At 43.8% G+C, this 18629-nt stretch overlaps 1 protein-coding gene and 1 long non-coding RNA gene across 4 annotated transcripts in view; one reads left to right on the forward strand and one right to left on the reverse strand.

The window, feature by feature from the left end:
- The window catches only part of LOC135913375 (uncharacterized), a 42523-nt gene extending 39758 nt beyond the window's left edge, over positions 1-2765 (reverse strand). The window contains exon 1 of the long non-coding RNA XR_011511595.1: positions 2690-2765. This is a non-coding gene — a long non-coding RNA (uncharacterized lncRNA). The remainder of the gene's footprint in view (positions 1-2689) is intronic.
- LOC135913374 (chitinase-3-like protein 2) overlaps positions 1-18629 on the forward strand; it is a 303766-nt gene that overhangs the window by 197102 nt on the left and 88035 nt on the right. The gene's annotated exons all lie outside the window — the stretch shown is intronic.

The raw sequence follows: 18629 nt of genomic DNA on the forward strand, positions 1-18629 counted from the left end.
TTTTTGAAAAAACTGGAAGTATTGATATCGGCCGGTAATTAGTGATGCAATCAGTTGCGCCACCTTTATGCAAGACGACGATCCTAGCAATTTTCATGTTATCCGGAAATGTGCCTGTAGAAAACACAATATTTGTTATGTCACAAAGAACACTGCATAATAAATCCGCGACTGCTTTAATTTGTGCTATTTTAAAACCGTCATAACCACAAGAAGAGCTGTTCTTAAAATTGCCAATAATGTGTGCTATTTCTGTAGGTGTAACAGGACGCAGATACTTAGCATTTTGCAAATTGGTGTTAATATAGTCCTTAAAGTTGTTGCTAACTTCTGAGTCAAAGGAGCCAAAGCACAAGAACTGCTGATTGAATACTTCAGAGAGGGATTTACCACTTAGCACTTTATCGCCGTACGTAAGTTCCTGGGGAATGCTATTTTTTGTGTGCCGTAATAGGTCCTTTAGAGTTCGCCAAGTTTTTTTAGGATCATAAAGAATGCCCGTAAATTTGTTAGCGTAGTAATCAACGCGTGACTTTTTTATGTCGGCATTTAGCCTGTTCCTGACCTTTTTATATTGCTTAAAAATTTCTGCGTCCTTATATTTCATGAAGTTGCTGAAGAGCTTATCTCGTGCTTACATTCTCTTGACTAAGTCGTAGGTAACCCAGGGTTTCCTCGCTTTCTTAAACTTTCTAACAGTTACCAAAGGAAAAGAATGTTCGTAAATTTCAATAATTTTCTCGAGAAAACTGTTGTATAAAAGGTTTGAATCAGATTTATTTTTATCTAAAATTTCATTCCAGTTTACAGATGCAATATTTTGACGGAAGTTATCTATCGCGCGATTAGTTATCATCCGCGTAGTTTTTGTCGAGTTTTCTATGGTAACCTGTGGAAAGGTGCGCTTAGGAATGAAGCAAAACAAAGGTAAATGATCACTGATTGCACTTAGAAGCACTCCCGCTTTCACGTCACTTTCATCATGATTAGTCAGACACAAATCAATCAAGGTTTCACCGGATGCAGAGATGCGAGTAGGCAGATCAATATTGCTTGAAAAGCCATACATTGATAACAGGTCGACAAAATCATTCACTCAAGTGTTAGCAGGTTGCAACAAATCAATGTTAAAGTCACCCAAAATTACAACAGGCATTTTCAGTGACGACAGAGAATCAAGCAATGTTTCAAACCGACGGAAAAATTCAACCAGAGACCCAGCGGGAGGCCTATAAACAACCCCAATTATGAAAGCTCTACATCTGACAAAAAGAAGTTCGTAGTTGGACAACATAGCACAGTGTTCAACAATTACTTCATAATGAATAGCGTTTTTTTATGTATCAAGCAACCCCACCCCCTTTTTTACTACACCTGTTCAAGCATTCAGGTTTGTAACCATTGATTTGGATTGCATCTTCAGTGGTATTGTACCAAGTTTCCGTAAAGGCCAAAATATCGAACTCAAAGCCTAAGGACATTAAGAATGTGTTTAATTGGTCCTCTTTGTTCCGTAAACTCTACGCGTTTAAATGATAAAAGGAAAAGAACTTCGAATGCTTACTCTCCTCAGAAGCAAAATCGCGAAAAGAAACGAAATCGAGATAAGACTTAGAACATGAAACCGCCATGGGAAAGAATCAAGTTTATCAAGCAATGCCGGAAGCGTTAGCATTAAACCATGTTCGCGAGGTCACTTTCTTGGCAAATTCGAATGACACTGTCACCGCTATTCTTTCGTGCAAAAACATGACCATTCTTTTTCCACATGAAGCAGTACTTCATTTCTTTTCCCTTCGTTTGCGCTAGCCATAAAAGCCTTTTGTTCATCACAGTTAGATTATCAAAAATTCGCAAGTCTGGTGCTTTCTGCTGAAGACGTGAGCGACTTTGCATCCACCGTTCCTTCAACATGACAGATCGGAAGCGAGCTATCACTACAGGTTTTTTACCAGCACGTGGATGCAGCCGATGAAGTGAATCAACGTCAGAGTCTGATAGCTCGGGAAGCTCGAGCGTACGTGCCAGACAGTTGATCTTATCAAGAAGGTTTTCATTCTCTTCTTTTTGCATACGGTGAATCTCGATGGTTTGACGGCGGCTGTACTGCTCCAAATCATTTAACTGAGCTTTCACTTCGAGGGCATTTGGAGAAGTTTCAGACTCCAAATGTTCAACACGCTTCCTCAAGGCCGCAATTTTAGTACCCTGACTGTCAGTCTTCTTAAGTATTTCGTCATACTTGTCAGAAAGCATTTGGATAGATGCCTCAATGCCACTGATGCCTTTGACAGCCTCGGACAAGGCGTCCACTTTGGCCACAAGTGGAAGAAGTGATAATACATTTGCATTGAGTTGGTTCAGCTTACATTCAAGTCTTTGGCTTTCAGACATATTGGATGAGGCACCGCCCCTTTTTTTCATTTGTTTGACGTGTTGCGCACTTCCAAGAATGTTTCAAAGAATCACCTTTACTGCGAAAAGCAGACCCAGTAATCCCAGAACATTTACCAACATGGTATGAACATTTACAAATTGTACACACAAGGGGTATTTCATCGGGCCGAATGTCTCCATTACACGCCGAACATTCAGTCATAATAACAGTGGACAATGATTAACTACAAGCACAGCAGCAGCAGGGAACGCCAGGAGGTTAAGAGCGAGTTCGAAGCAAAATAACACCAACCTGGAACAGTGGCAAAGCAAGTGCGTGAGAAACGATGCTGCGTGCCGTCCACTGCAACTGCTGTGCCCGAAAAGCGAAGAATCCAGGATCCGCCTGTCCTTTTTACGTCCGTCGTCCTCAGGTCCGTCACGTGGTAGCAGCTGAAATCGGGGCGGTGGTCCAAATTATCGCCATGATGACGTAGCAGGTGGATTGACGGCCGCACGTTGTATTTCTGCAACAGTGGCAAAGCAAGTGCGTGAGAAGCGATGCTGCGTGCCGTCCACTGCCACTGCTGTGCCCGAAAATATAAACCTATAAATGTGCGTGTACCTAACAATGTTTTGGCGTTTATCTCCTTTTTCCTGAGGCTATAAGTCATTTAAATAAGACAGGAGTGTAGCAGATTCGGGTGCACTTTGATCCTTCATATAATGCGACTACACACCATGACCAACGGCCAAGAAATATCTTCTTTCGAATCTTAGAACAAAGTTACGCAGTTTTGTTTTTCATAGCGAGGAGGTCTACTTTACTCCACAGAAAAAAAAAACTCAAACAACTTACGAATAGAAATGCAACCCTGTATCGTGAATGAAGGCGCACAAGATTCACTGTACAATGGAGTTTGCACTATAGATTCCATGTCTAACACGTTTTTAACAGTTTCTGCTCTCGTAAAGAATGAATCTACGAACAGCTGTAGCAACGCCAACGTTCACAGAAAGGACTGGCGTTGATATTGGGACATATCCCACTGCTGTTTCGTGCATTTGGTGTGTGCTGGAATTGAGACAGAAATTTGAGTAAAATGATCGTTTTGATAACGCTTTAGGTATGGCATTGTAGTTGGTGACCTAAAATCAGTATTTTGCCGTCCTCCAACGTTACGGTTTCAAATCGCGTTATATGTATTATTTTGGAGAAGTTTAATATCCCTCAGGAGCTTATTGCGTATGAGGTGTATATTGTCAAGTGGTAGGGACGGTAAAGAACACAGTAGGAATACTGTGAAAGACGAAGCTAACTTTCATTAGGTGAACCGGTGCCCATAAAAACAGGCTACACTTAAAGAACTGCGAAAGCGGCGAACACAGTCGGTGGTTGTCGAAGTCTGATTTACCGGTGAAGCGCGTCGGCTTTTGTACACGAGTTCCAGAGTAGTCGCTGCGCCTAGGTGACTTCCAGAAAGTTCTACACCACTCGCGTCGTGCATATATGCAATCAGATTACGCATTGTTTGACGACAACATACAGTGGTTAGAACAATCGATAACATTGCAGAAATTTCCGGTACATGCAGGCAGGTCCCGTGCTGAGCAATAACATTTGTTAGAAGGTGAAAAGCACTCACCCGAAAAAGATAAGGAAGTCTACGTGTCAATATTAGCTTGCTTTACTGTACTGAAAAAGTCATTACATAAAGTAAAACATCCGGCAATCTGGAATAGTTTACATCGATCAAAAACGAAAAGTAGTAAGAAACGCATTGCTGCGTCGTAAAGTGCGCATTGGTTTATGCGATTGAAAGTGTAATGTCTATGTACTTTTTCACTATTTTGAAGTATATTTGTCAGCGATAGAGAGGCGCTAAGCGACATAGCACAATGAAGTTATGTACAGTATTGGCTCTCTGTGTGGGTCAAGTACGTATGTTAATGCCACAAACTCACATCATCAACGTAGGTGCAGCGCACCACTAAGGCAACTCACAAGCAGAACCGGTTTTCGGGATAAAAAGCCGATCGAGGTGTAACTACCAGAAAAATTTTTTGGTCCTGCTGTTGAGCGGATAAGCGGGTACGAGCGAGTTCGCTTACGTAATAAGCCAGGACGATTCATCACGAACCTCTAAATTCTTCTCAAAGTTCGTATATGAAGGCGAAAGTGTATTCAAAGGAAATACAGGCTGCTCGCGTCCAGCGAAAAATCATGATTAAGAAGCGGAGTTCAAGAGCGAGGAATTACAAGCGAATGTCATTAAAGACAGGACGATGTTCCTACCCCGGTGACCAGCGGAAATGTACATCGACAAAATGTCGTCTACCGTGTAATTGATAATTCCTTAAGATCATGGCGTGTTTATATTTTGTGTAGCACAAGCGAGTACTGTAAACGATGACATCGGAGAGAAAGCGGTGAGCTAAGTTCATGAAAAATTACTCGAGGTTCGCCAATATTGAACGTCGACTCAGTGTTGAAGAAAACCTTCGATTTGGGTCGTTCCGCTGACCCGGAAGGCTTGAGTGGTAGCTTACTGATACTGATAGGAGTATTTCGTAACCACAGAGATAGATATACGCTTTGTGGAAACAAGCAGAAGGAAAGAGCCAAGTTAGTTAAAAAATGACATAATGACAGCGCTCGTATGGTATACGAACAAACTGAAGGAGAGAATCAGGTTAGATGGACGACTCTTTCAAGTTCTGCCAGAGCTAATATGTGGCGACGAAATGGCATACAAACGAGCATAATTCTAACCAAAATGAATCAGCGTGGTCATGCTTGCATGACACTGCATGCTCACCTGATCTACGAGGTCATGGAGTTGTGCCATGATGGCTTACACTGGGTGCCTGAGAACAAAAACTAGTGCATCAGACACATCGGGTGGACGTTTCTAGGGTACAAAATCACATCTTGAAAGGAATAACCTTGCAAAAAAGAGGCGCCAGCAGATAGACTACTGTGGCTCTTTTTGATCTTGGTTAGGATGAAGTCAGCGTTTTCTTCACCGCCTATTTCTCAGAGAATTAGTTGAAGTTATGCTTATTTGCATCGCAACGGCGGTCGTTCTCTAGGAAAAGTGAAAGCATTTCATTTAGGGGTGCCCTAGTACTCTGTGTAGATTACATAGGGCGAGGTAGCAAGAATGCATTATAAACGAATACAATTCGAAAACAAGTTCACTCATTAGTGCAGTGCAGCAAAATCTAAGCACCTCTTTGGTGGACGCAAGTAATGAAGAGACTGTGAAAAAAGCAGCCTTGTAGACCTGTAGTAAATTGAATGGACCATTCGTGCTTTCACAACTGGGTAAGGTTATTCCTGAAGGCAGAAACTGTAGTGTACAAGTCTTCCAGTGGGCGCTCGCAGTGATCAAATACCGCAAGGGATGCGATGACGCCACGGCGACACGCGACTGTACGCCAACAAAGGAGGACAATTTTTTAAAGTGAAGCTGTCTTTGCCCCTTGGTTCGACTTCACTGCTGCTGATGTATTGCACGCCGCGTCGGGGGGTGGTTCAGTGCGTGTCGGAGAGGAGAAGCGGATCTTTACATTGGACCTTTCCATGCTGTCACATGTGCATCATGCGCTCTGACGCTCCCTAGGCGTTGTCACATTCGCACCTTTATATCTGTAATTGTCCATGACTCCCCGCACGAGCATCGCACCAACTGCAGCACTTACACTTCTCCTAACGTGCAAGTCCTGAGGAGAGGTAGATAGAATCGACGTTACTACGTTGGATAGAATGATGAAGAGGGGGCAACGAGAAGACTCTGGGCGTTTGTACAGCCAGTGCAGTCGCGAAACGAGCAAGTCTTGCCGCTCGCATTTCCCATACGGGGAAGATCGGGGCAGAGAAAAGGCGAGGTGACAAGATAAAGAAACGTTATTTCTGAAAATAAAGACCATGCATATTTGTCAAGCAGACAACGGACAGAGGGGGTGCACAGTCAAATGCGCATTTGACCACGGTGTGTTCTAGGCGACACCAAGGAAGCGTTCGCCGCTCAAATCAACACCTAATTGCCCGCCGCACTGGCTATATGCTAGCGTGGACGTCGTGGGTTGGTTCTGATTCAGACGGGAGTGAAATACAAATAAACGTTCATGCATATAAAGATAGGTGCACGTTAATGAACATCAGGGTATCGAAATTATTCCGGAGTCCACCACCATGGTGGGGCTCATTGTCCGATTTTAGTTTTTGCACGTATAGCTCCATAATACTGCCTACACTTCTGCCGCGATGCCATGTGCCATGTGAGGCAACGACAACGCTCAACCTACTCATAGGTTATAAACAATGCAGCACGACAACAAATCAAGCAGACGCGTATCGTTGTACGTTCTGCGTATTACGCAGAAAAACAGCAGTGGTGCACGCAAGGTAACATTTGCCATCAACTCACTACTATCGTATTGCACTAAAGGACTAGAAATGACACATTCGCAGTCAATATCACCGCTAATTATCGTAAATCAAAGCGAACAGCAGAGAGCTTCGCTTACATCGTTTACCACAGTGCATAGGATGCACATCAATTGTATAGACTATGAATTTGTGTTCTTAAATATGGCGCTGAATAACGAAATACTACTCCTGTATTGCACACAACGCTGCCGAAATCAAGCATTCGTCGTCAACATCACCGCTAATTATCGTCAATCAAAGTGAACAGCAGCAGAGAGCTTCGCTTACATCGTTTACCACAGTGCGTCGGATGCGCATAAATTGTATAGACTATGAATTTATATTCGTAAATATAACGCTATATAATTTTATTTATTTTATTTCTTTATTTGCACATACTGCAGCCCAATCGGGCTATTGCACGAGTGGGTGTGAAAGGCAGAGAAATGAAAATAGTAACACAGGCAACACGAACAATACAAACAAACACAAACCAAAATTATTCAATGGCCGCCAAGAATTAGTTTAAAGGAAAAGAACGGGTAGGACCAGGCAAAGAATTCCAGTACTCGATTTCACGGGGAAATAAACTGTATTTAAATGTGTCCGTACGGGCGAAATAAGGTGCGATGTTTAGGTGATGGTGACTTCTGGTTTTAGATGGTTTTGCAGGAGTTAGGTAGTTATCCGAAGATATACGGCCAGTAGAGTTAATAATGCAATGCAAATACGTGAGTGATTCCGTGCGGACATGACATAATACTCCTGTAGTGCATTCAACGCTGAGGACATGAAGTAATTTCAGTGTACATCACCAGTAATGATCGTCTAAGAAAGCGAACAGCACAGGAGCTTCGCGTCCATCGGTTACTGCAGTGCGTCAGGTGCGCGTAAGTTGTATAGACTATGAATTGATGTGTATAAGTGGCTCTCAATACTAAAATAGTACTCCCGTTTCGCACTCAACGCTGAAGAAATTAAGTATTCGTAGTCAATATCACTACTAATTTTCGTCAAACAAAGCGACCTGCACAGGACCTTTGCCCACATCTGCTGGCACAGTGCGTGGGATGCGCATAAATTGTTTAAACTATGAATTTGTCTGTTTAAAAATGTCGCTCAATAATGAAAGACATCTCTTGTACTGCAGTCAAGGCTGAAGAGTTTAAGAATTCGCTGTCGACATCACCCCAGATTATCTTTCATAAAAGCGAACATCACAGGAGGATCGCTTACATTGGTTATCACAGTGCGTGAGATGCGCGTAAGTTGCTTAGAATATGAATATATGTGTTTAAAAATGACGCTCAATAATGAAATACTAGTCCCTTATTGCGCTCAACTCTGAAGAAATTAGCATTCGCAGTCAGCATCACTGCTAATTATCGCCTATCAAAGCAAACAACACAAAAAGTATCGCTTACATCGGTTACCACAGTGCGAGTGATGCGCATAAATTGTAAAAAAATATGAATTTGCGTGTTTAAAAATGTCGCTCAGTAATGAAATACTACTCCCGTATTACATTCAAGGCTGAAAAGCTTAAGCATTCGCTGTCAACATCACCGCTAATTATCCTTAGTCAAAGCGAACAGCACAGAAAGCTTCGCTTACATCTCTTACCACAGTGCGTGGGATGCGCAGTATTTGTTTAGAACAGCAATTTAGCTGCTCAAGAATGTCGCTGAGTAATGAAATACAACTGCCGTATTGCACTCAACGCTGACGAAATTAAGCATTCACCGTCAATATCACCGCTACTCATCGTCAATCAAAGCGAACACCACAGAGAGTTTAGCGTACTCCGCTTACCACAGTGCGTGGGATGTGCATAAATTCTCTAGACTATCAATTTAGGTGGTCAAGAAGTTCGCTCAGTAATGAAATATAACTGCAGTATTCCACTCAACGCTGAGGAAATTAAGCATTCGCAGTCAACATCAATACTACATATCGCCAATCAAAGCGAACAGCACAGAGTGTTTCGCGCACATCGTTTACCGCAGTGCGTGGGATGCGTATAAATTGTCTAGACTATCAATTTAGGGGCTCAAAAACGTCGCTCAAAAATGAAACCCTACTCCCGTATTGCACTCAAAGCTGAAGAAATCAAGCATTCGCCGTCAATATGACCGCTAAGTATCGCCAGTCAAAGCGAACAGCACAGAAAGCTTCAATACATCGGTTACCATAGTGCGTGGGATGGGCATAATAGCGCGACAGTGGTAAGGAGCTCGTGTCGCAGAAATTCCGGTGTCGACAGCGTTGTTGTTGTTGGTGTCACTGGTGTTGGCCGTGAGCGTAAAATCCCGGAAGACAATTCATAAATAAAAAAAAACATACAAGATAGGCTGGGTGGGAATCGAACCAGGGTCTCCGGAGTGTGAGACGGAGACGCTACCACTAAGCCATGAGTTCTTTTTATTACTACCGGCTTGGCAAAAGAAAATACAATGTGAATATTACATGGCCATAAAAAACAACTAGTCAATGCTGGATCAGTGCGGTGTGATAGAACGATGTAGGCTAGTTCACTTTGTCCAAAGCACTTAGCCAATCAGGAGGATCACTCTGTGCACAGAAAAATTCGCGTATATATAACACACTTTCAATGAAGTATTTATGTGCTGGGGCCTGAACAATGCGCTTATGTCTAATATCCATACGCGTTCGCCACACACTGTGGATGCACAGAAGCATTAACAGATCGACAGGCACTCCCTCTGGTTCCGCGGATGGCAGGAAGTATATCCCGAAATCACTTAACGGCAATTCCTTTTTAAAGCTAGGTTTAAGAATATCCCACAAAAACGCTGCGTCATGGCAGTCCAAAAAGATATGCTCAATCGTCTCTGGTTTTTTGCCTATAAGGCAATTCACAGACCAAGGTACAAAAATGCCTTTGCTTTGCAGTCATGGTTTCACTGGTAGAGTGCCTGTATGTAGTTGAAAAAAAAGAAAGATTTAACAGAAGCTCTTACCGGCATTCGTTTAACTCTCTTAAGAATGTCTCGTTCTGAACCTAAAACAAATACTGTATGATACAACGGTACAGGCAAGAATACACCAACAAGATCTTTATACAACTTCTTACTAGTAACAGCGGCCAGATATTCACTAGAAAATCTTGCTTTTAGTATTTGGAAAGACGCGACCACTTCACGCTGAAAAGCACTTAAAGGCATTGGCCCCGTATACATGGACGACACTACATAATCAGGCAATGAATCGCGCAGTCTAGCTTGAATCATTGTTCTCAGAAAAGCATCCTTTTGATCACGCAAAAAAAGAAACCTGCTTACAATCTGTTTGAGGAACAAATGGGACAACCCCAGCCCACCATTCAACACTCTATGGAACAGATTACTATGACTTGTACGTTCCCATGTTGAGGCCCAAATAAACATCGCAAATACTCTATGCAGCTTTTGCACAGACATCCTTGTCAGACATAACGCTTGCATCACAAAAGATTTTAGCGACTAAAAACAAATTACACAGGGTGGCTCTTGCAAACATTGAAAATTTATGCCCTCCCCACTTGCCGGTCTGGGTTTTCATTCGCACTACTACATTGTCCCTATATTCTTTGCCATCTCGATAATGTTCGAGGGGGACACCTAGGTAGGTGCCTAGAGTCACCGCCCATTGCATGTTACAAAAAGTCTCAGGCTTGTATTGCCAATTCCCATGCCAAAAACCAAGACACTTGTTGCAGTTAATAGCACTTCCACTTGCAGTACAAAATTTTACAGCCTCTTGTACAACTGCTTTAACACTGCCATGGTCTGTACAAAACACTGCTACAACATCAGCATATGCCAAAACTGAAAGACATCTCTTTAGTTTTAGCATATGCTGATGATGTAGCAGTGTTTTGTAGTGAGCGAAAAGCAGGGGGGATAAAGGGCAGCCTTGTCTCACAGACGAATGCACAGGGATACCATCACTTAACTGCCTATTAATTATCAGCTTCGCTGTACAACCATTGTACATAATTTTAACACCTTCTGTAATAACGGTTCCAACATTGATGTGGTCTAGGATCGAGAACAGAACTTCGCGTACGACTTTATCGAACGCCTTGTGCAGATCTGATTGCAACATGGCCACGCGCCCATACATTCCGTCACAGCATTCAAAGACAGTTCTGGCTGTGTGAACGTTGGTAAAGATTGACCTGCCTTTTATGCCGCATGTCTGATGTGGCCCTACAAGTGACTTAATAGCACTTTGAAGGCGTCGAGCTAAAATCTTCATGAATATCTTATAGTCCATGTTTGTTAGACTGATGGGACGGTATTATTCAACAGACTGTAACTTAATCGGATCATTCGTTTTAGGAATCAGTACTACGTGGGACGCTCGGAAGGATGGAGGACTTGGTTTCATTTCATAGTATTCGCTAATGAGCCTTTCAAGTGCGACTGCCATTTCTGCTCTAAAAGCTTTATATAGAGATGCACCGAGACCGTCTGGCCCAGGAGCTTGTTTGAACTAAGCTCCAGAATCGCTGATTCAATTTCCTCAGCCGTAATACTGGCTTCTAGAGCGTGCACAAAATCATCTTCTAATCTCGGCATCAGCGATAGGAATTCTGTTCTCAAGTAGTCAGTGCTCGGTGTAATAAGGCTGAATATATCTGTGTAATGTTTGACGAATGCCTGCTTGATTATTTCTCTTCGATTTGTGATTTCGTTTTGATAGCATATTTCCGTTATCTCTTTCGACAGAGCATGCCTTTTTTCATCACTGAGCGCGCGTTTGGTGGGCGCCTCTCCGGGCCACAGTTTTTTGTTTCGCGCCCTTGTCACTGCGCCACGGTACATTTCTTCGTCTATTGGCTCGAGCTTAGTTTTAGTTTCTTTAATTTCTTTTGTGAACAATCCCGGCTCGTAGTACTCCGTACTTAGCATGAAATCTAGGAAACTCTGCAGCTCTTTAGCTCGTTGTTTTTCTTTTCACCGAAGCGCACATGATCTATCAATAGCGGCTATTTTAGTATCACATTTGAACTGCTCCCATACTTGCATAAAACTTCCGGAGTTACTTCGCAGCATGTTCGCTATACAATCCTTGACTTTAGTCACGTACTCTTCATCTTCCAGTAATTTATCATTAAACTTCCAAAAGTCACAATTAAATTTCGCAGCTATTCTCTTCGTACCGATTGTAACCATGACTAGGCAGTGATCACTAAAAGAGACACAAATCGTCTGGTAGTCAGAACATAACAGCGAACATTCGACAGGAACATATATATGGTCCAATCTAGCATGACTGCCTCCCTGAAAGTGAGTGTACGTTGCCTGGCCTTCATGCTTTGATATCAAGCCTACATCTTCAAGGTCGTGCTCACCTACAATTTCTGAAAGTAACTCGGCGCTCCGATCTCGAAAGGAACGGTTTGTTGTCCTATCGTCTGGTCTACAGACGCAATTGAAGTCACCAAGCAAGATCACCCGCCTTTCAGTAAGCAGGACAGGCTTCACCTGTCGGAAGCAACTTTCCCTTAAGCAATTGTATTCGGAGCGTATACACACATAGCTCTCCAAGCCACTCCATCCGATTCAAATCACACATTACAAGACGCCCACTTTCACACGAGAACACAGTATCAACAGCCCCAATACCATTTCTTAAAAAAAATAACGCATCCACCCGCTCTTCCAACAGCATGACATACGCAAACGCTGTATCTGCACGATAGACCGCTACCATTCTGTCTGTTTGATCTTTGCCTTCAATTTTAGTTTCCTGAACGGGGAGCGAGTCTATTTCGTTTTCTAGGAGAAGGCGGTTCAGTCGCAGTTGCCTTCCATGCGCAGACAGGCCCCTTACACTAAGCGTAGCAACACGTAGGCTGGACGTGAGGTTGGCAGCCATCTAAGGAAAAGGGAGACGCCAGTCAGTCTACCCACACGTCAAACAGGGTGAATCTGTATACATAATGGTGTTTGAGCTTAGTACTGACCCGATCAAAGAACGGGATTCTACCGTTGTGGCAAAAGAAGCCTCCGCTAAGCCGGAGGGAGAGCAGACGCAGTACTGCGTTCCGGTGGCAATTTCGGTTTGGGCTTGAACGGTCGGCGGCGCGATGAAGGTGCCTTCGGCGGAGGCTCCTCGCCGCGTTCACCGACCAATCTCGGTTCCCGATTATCCGAATCCTCGTGAGCCCGCTTCACTGGTACACTTGACGCTGCGGGCACCTCGGTATCGGCGTCTTCCTGGTTGTCGCCCTGCTGCCCAGTCGTAACCAGGCTTACAGCAGTCACGCTATCCGCTTTTTCCGGAAGGAACGCTGGCTTTGATGCGACGGCCGGCTGGGTTTGGTCCTCACCGGTTTGGCTGGTATCTGCCAAGGGCGCGGGTACGGTTTCCTTGGATGTTGACTCCTTGGTAACATCATCTCCCCCACTTCCGCGGTTTGCTTCGACCGCGTCTGCTTCATCCATGATGTGTTCGGCCGCTTCATCACTTCGTGCCTGGCCCGTAACATTAGCGTAGCTACGCACGCACTGGCTCTCATCGTGGCCAAAACGCCAGCATAACCCGCAGCGTGGCACCCGACACTCACGGCGTATATGTCCTTTTCCACGGCATCGAAGGCAGAGCGGAGCCCTACCAGGAACATGGACGAGAGCAGCGTCCTCACCAATACGCAACTGATGGGGTAAATCCTCGATGGTAACACCCACGTTCAGTTTCAGTGTAACCGACCGTGTTGTTGAAGCCTTGTCGACTCAGCCGTTAACCTTGCATTTATCGCGGGTTATTTCGGCCACTTTTCCGAACGCTGCTAATGCCACTCGCACGTTGTCGTCTTGCACACCGCGGAGCAGCCAAAACAGCTTCAGACTGACGCCTTGGTTGGTCGGGTCAATAACCACGCAGCGGTGGTCATTCACATTGAAAGCTTCAGCTTGCAGAGTCTTTGCCTTCGCTCCTTCGCTGTTGAAAGTGACGGCCCACAGGTGCTTCATCTGATATGCCCCAAGGGCGACCACATCCGGCAGCAATGACAGACGCGCTAGGGCGTCGCGAAAATGCTCGACGTGATATGGCCTGGCGGTGGCATCACCATGCGAAAATACTGTGTTCAAAACACTCGAACCTGGTGGAAGATGCGGGACAACCATTTCATAAACCTGGGCTGGCATGTCAGTGCTCCTGATACCGCGACCCGGCTGGGCCGCTAAAGCCGCTCCTTGGGAGCCCATGAAGCACACGTCCGTCACGCTCGGTGGCCGGACGTCGTCCCCTAAGCCGTGAGTTCAATGGTTCGAAGTGGGACAAAAGTGCCTCTAGTAAATGTGGTATCGCCTTAGAAACGTGCCGTATAAAGTTAGACTGGTGTGTGTATTGGTAATTATGAGATTGTAAATTACAGAAGTCGCAGTTTAACAAGTAGCGAAGTACGTTTCCGCTACATTTTTCCTGCGCTTGACGCACACACAGAGCCATCTTGCGGCGAACACAGAAGACCGCCTCCTGGCAATGTACGGCGAGGCCCGAACAGGCGGCGTGCCACTCGCCCACTTCTGCTCTTCGTCTCGTCAAGAGCATGCCGAGCGAATGAGTGATAACGGTGTGATAACGCTAAGAATGGTGTGATAACGCTATCGCGTTCCGCTCTTGAAGGCGGAGCTTAAGCGTCCACCAATTTTGTTTAGACCATCAATTTAGGTGCTCCAAAATGTCGCTCAATAATGAAATATTATTCCCTATTGCACTCAACGCACCCAAAACTAAGCATTCGCCGTCAACATCACCAGTAATTATCGCCAATCAAAGCGAACAGCACAGGAGCTTCGCTTACATTGATTACCACCAGTGATTACCAGAGAACAGTGTAGTTTCGCAAACATCCATTACTACAGTGCATGGGATGCGCCTAAATTGCTTAAACTATGAATTTGTGCGTTTCAAAATGTCGCTCAATAATGAAATACTACGCCCGCATTGCAATGAAGGCTGCAGAGTTTAAGCATTCGCTGTCAACATCACGGTTAATTATCTTTATTAAAAGCGAACAGCACAGGAGCATCGCTTACATTATTTATCACAGGGCGTGAGATGCACATAAATTGTTTAAACTATGAATATATGCGTTTAAACATGTCGCTCAATAATGAATTACTACTCCGGTATTGCACTCAACGCTGAAGAAATTAAGCATTCGCAGTCAACATCAAGACTACTTATCGCCAATCAAAGCGAACAGCACAGAGAATTTCAGCGTGCATCGTTTACCACAGCGCGTGGGATGGGCATAAATTGTATAGACTATGAATATATGTTGTTAAATATGACACTCAATACTGAAATACTGCTTCCGTACTGCACTTTACGCTGAAGAAATGAGGTATTCATAGCCAACACCACAGGAATTTCGCTTACATCGATTACCACAGTGCGTGGGATGCGCATAAATTGCCTAGACTATCAATTTAGGCGCTCAAAAACGTCGCTCAATAATTAAATACTACTGCCGTCTATCAAGCCTGAAGATTTAAAGCATTCGCTGTCAACATCACCGCGAAATATCTTTAATAGAAGCGAACAACAACGGAGGATCACTTAAATTGGTTAACACAGTGCGTGAGATGCCCGTAATTTGTATAGTCTGCGAATTTATGTTCGCGAAAATGGGGCTCTATAATGAAATACTACTCCCGTATTGCCCTAAACGCTAACAAAATTAAGCATTTGCCGTCAACATCAACGCTAATTATCGTCAATCAAAGCGATCAGCATAGAGTTTCGCAAACATCGAGTACAACAGTGCTTTTGATGCGCCTAAATTGTTTAAATGATGAATTGGTGCGTTTAAAAATGGCGCTCAAGAAACTAAATATTCCTTCCGCATTGCCCTCAACCCTGACAGGCTTAAGCATTCGCTGTCAACATCACCGCTAAATAAATGTAATAAAAGCGAACACCACAGGAGCATCGCATACATTGGTTATGACAGTGCGTGAAAGGCGCATAAGTTGTTTAGAATATGAATTTATGTGTTTAAAAATGACGCTCTATAATGAAATACTACTCCTTTATTGCAGTCAATCCTGCAGAAATTAGCATTCGCAGTCAACATCTGTGCTAATTATCGTCAGTCAAAGCGAACAGCAGAGCGCTTCGCTTACATCGTTTACTACAGTGCGTTAAATGCGCATAAATTGCATATACTTCGAATACATGTTCTCAAAGATTGCGCTCAATAATGAAATACTGGTCCTGTGTTACACACAACGCTGAAGAAATTAAGAATTCGCAGTCAACATCACGACTAATTATCGCCAATCAAAGCGAACAGCACAGAAAACTTCGCATCGATCGGTTACCACAGTGCGTGCGATGGGCATAAATTGTTTAGCCTATCAAATTAGTTGCTCAAAAACTTGGCCCAGTAACAAAATACTACTGCCGTATTGCAGTGAACGCACAAGAAATTGAGCATTCGCCGTCAACATAACCGCTAATTATCGTCAGTAAAATCGAAGAGGCCAAAAAGTTTCGCCTATCTTGTTTACCACAGTGCGTGGGATGCGCACAAATTGTCTAGACTATCAATTTAGGTGCTCATAAATGTCGCTTCATAATGAATTGCTACTGCCGTAGTGCACTCAAGGCTGAACAAATTGAGCTTTCGCCGTCAATATCACGGCTGATTATCGTCAGTCATAGCGAACGGCACAATGCGTCGCTTACATCGGTTACAACAGTGCGTGCGATGCGCATAAATTGTTTACACTAGCAATTTCATTATCATCATCATGAGTCTGGTTAGGCCCACTGCAGGGCAAAGGCCTCTCTCATACTTCTCCAACTACCCCGGTCATGTACTAATTGTTGCCATGTTGTCCCTGCAAACTTCTTAATCTCATCCGCCCACCTAATATTCTGCAGCCCTCTGCTACGCTTCCCTTCCATTGGAATCCAGTCCGTAACCCTTAATGACCATCGGTTATCTTCCCTCCTCATTACATGTCCTGCCCATGCCTATTTTTTTTTCTTGATTTCAACTAAGATATCATTAACTCGCGTTTGTTCCCTCACCCAATCTGCTCTTTTCTTTTCCCTTAACTTTACACCTATCATTCGTTCCATAGCTCGTTGCATTGTCCTCAATTTAAGTAGAACCTTTACGTAGGTTTCTGCCCCGCACGTCAGTTCTTGTAAGACATAGCTGTTATATACTTTGCTCTTGAGGGATAATGGCAACCTGCTGTCCATGAACTGAGAATGCCTGCCAAACGCGCCCCAGCCCATTGTTATTCTTCTGGTTATTTCAGTCTCATGATCTTGATCCGCCGTCACTACCTGCCCTAAGTAGATGTATTCCCTTACCACTTCCAGTGCCTTGCTACCTATTGTAAATTGCTGTTCTCTTCCGAGACTGTTAAACATTACTTTAGTTTTCTGCAGATTAATTTTTAGACCCACTCTTCTGCTTTGCCTCTCCAGGTCAGTGAGCATGCATTGCAATTGGTCTCCTGAGTTACTAAGCAAGGCAATATCATCAGCGAATCGTAAGTTACTAAGGTATTCTCCATTAACTTTTATCCCCAATTCTTCCCAATCCAGGTCTCTGAATACCTCCTGTAAACAGGCTGTGAATAGCATTGGAGAGATCGTATCACCCTGCGTGACGCCTTTCTTTATTGGGATTTTGTTGCTTTCTTTATGGAGGACTACGGTGGCTGTGGAGCCGCTATAGATATCTTTCAGTATTTTTACATACGGCTCGTCTACACCCTGATTCCGCAATGCCTCCATGACTGTTGAGGTTTCGACAGAATCCAACGCTTTCTCGTAATCAAAGAAAGCTATATATAAGGGTTGGTTATATTCCGCACATTTCTCTACCACCTGATTGATAGTGTGAATATGGTCTATGGTTGAGTAGCCTTTACGGAATCCGGCCTGGTCCTTTGCTTGACAGTAGTCTAAGGTGTTCCTGATTCTATTTGCAATTACCTTAGTAAATACTTTGTAGGCAACGGACAGTAAGGTGATCGGTCTATAATTTTTCAAGGCTTTGGCGCCGCCCTTTTTTATGAATTAGGATTATGTTAGCGCTTTTCCAAGATTCCGGTAGGCTCGAAGTCATGAGGCATTGTGTATACAGGGTGGCCAGTTTTTCTAGAAAAATCTGCCCATCATCCTTCAGCAAATCTGCTGTTACCTGATTCTCCCCAGCCGCCTTCCCCCTTTGCATGGCTCCCAAGGTTTCTTCACTTCTTCCGGCGTTACTTGTGGGATTTCAAATTCCTCTAGACTATTCTCTCTTCCATTATCGTCGTGGGTGCCACTGGTACTGTATAAATCTCTATAGAACTGCTCAGCCACTTGAACGATCTCATCCATATTAGTAATGATATTGCCGGCTTTGTCTCTTAACGCATACATCTGATTCTTGCCTATTCCTAGTTTCTTCTTCACTGCTTTTAAGCTTCCTCTGTTCCTGAGAGCATGTTCAATTCTACCCATATAATACTTCCTTATGTCAGCTGTCTTACGCTTGTTTATTAACTTGGAAAGTTCGGCAAGTTCTATTCTAGCTGCAGGGTTAGAGGCTTTCATACATGGGCGTTTCTTGATCAGATATTTCGTCTCCTGCGATAGCATACTGGCATCCTGTCTAACGGACTTACTTCCGATTTCTCTTGCACACTCCTTAATGATGCCCACAAGATTCAATTCAATTCAATTCAGTCTTTATTTTTCTCTGGGACAGAGAAGAAGACAGGACTAAAAGCTCGTAAGCTTGACAGAGGTCCTGCCCCCTTTATCAACTTGGCAGTACAGTACAGAG

This window comes from Dermacentor albipictus, chromosome 1 (genome assembly GCF_038994185.2).
Source record: "Dermacentor albipictus isolate Rhodes 1998 colony chromosome 1, USDA_Dalb.pri_finalv2, whole genome shotgun sequence".
Classification (NCBI taxonomy): domain Eukaryota; kingdom Metazoa; phylum Arthropoda; class Arachnida; order Ixodida; family Ixodidae; genus Dermacentor; species Dermacentor albipictus.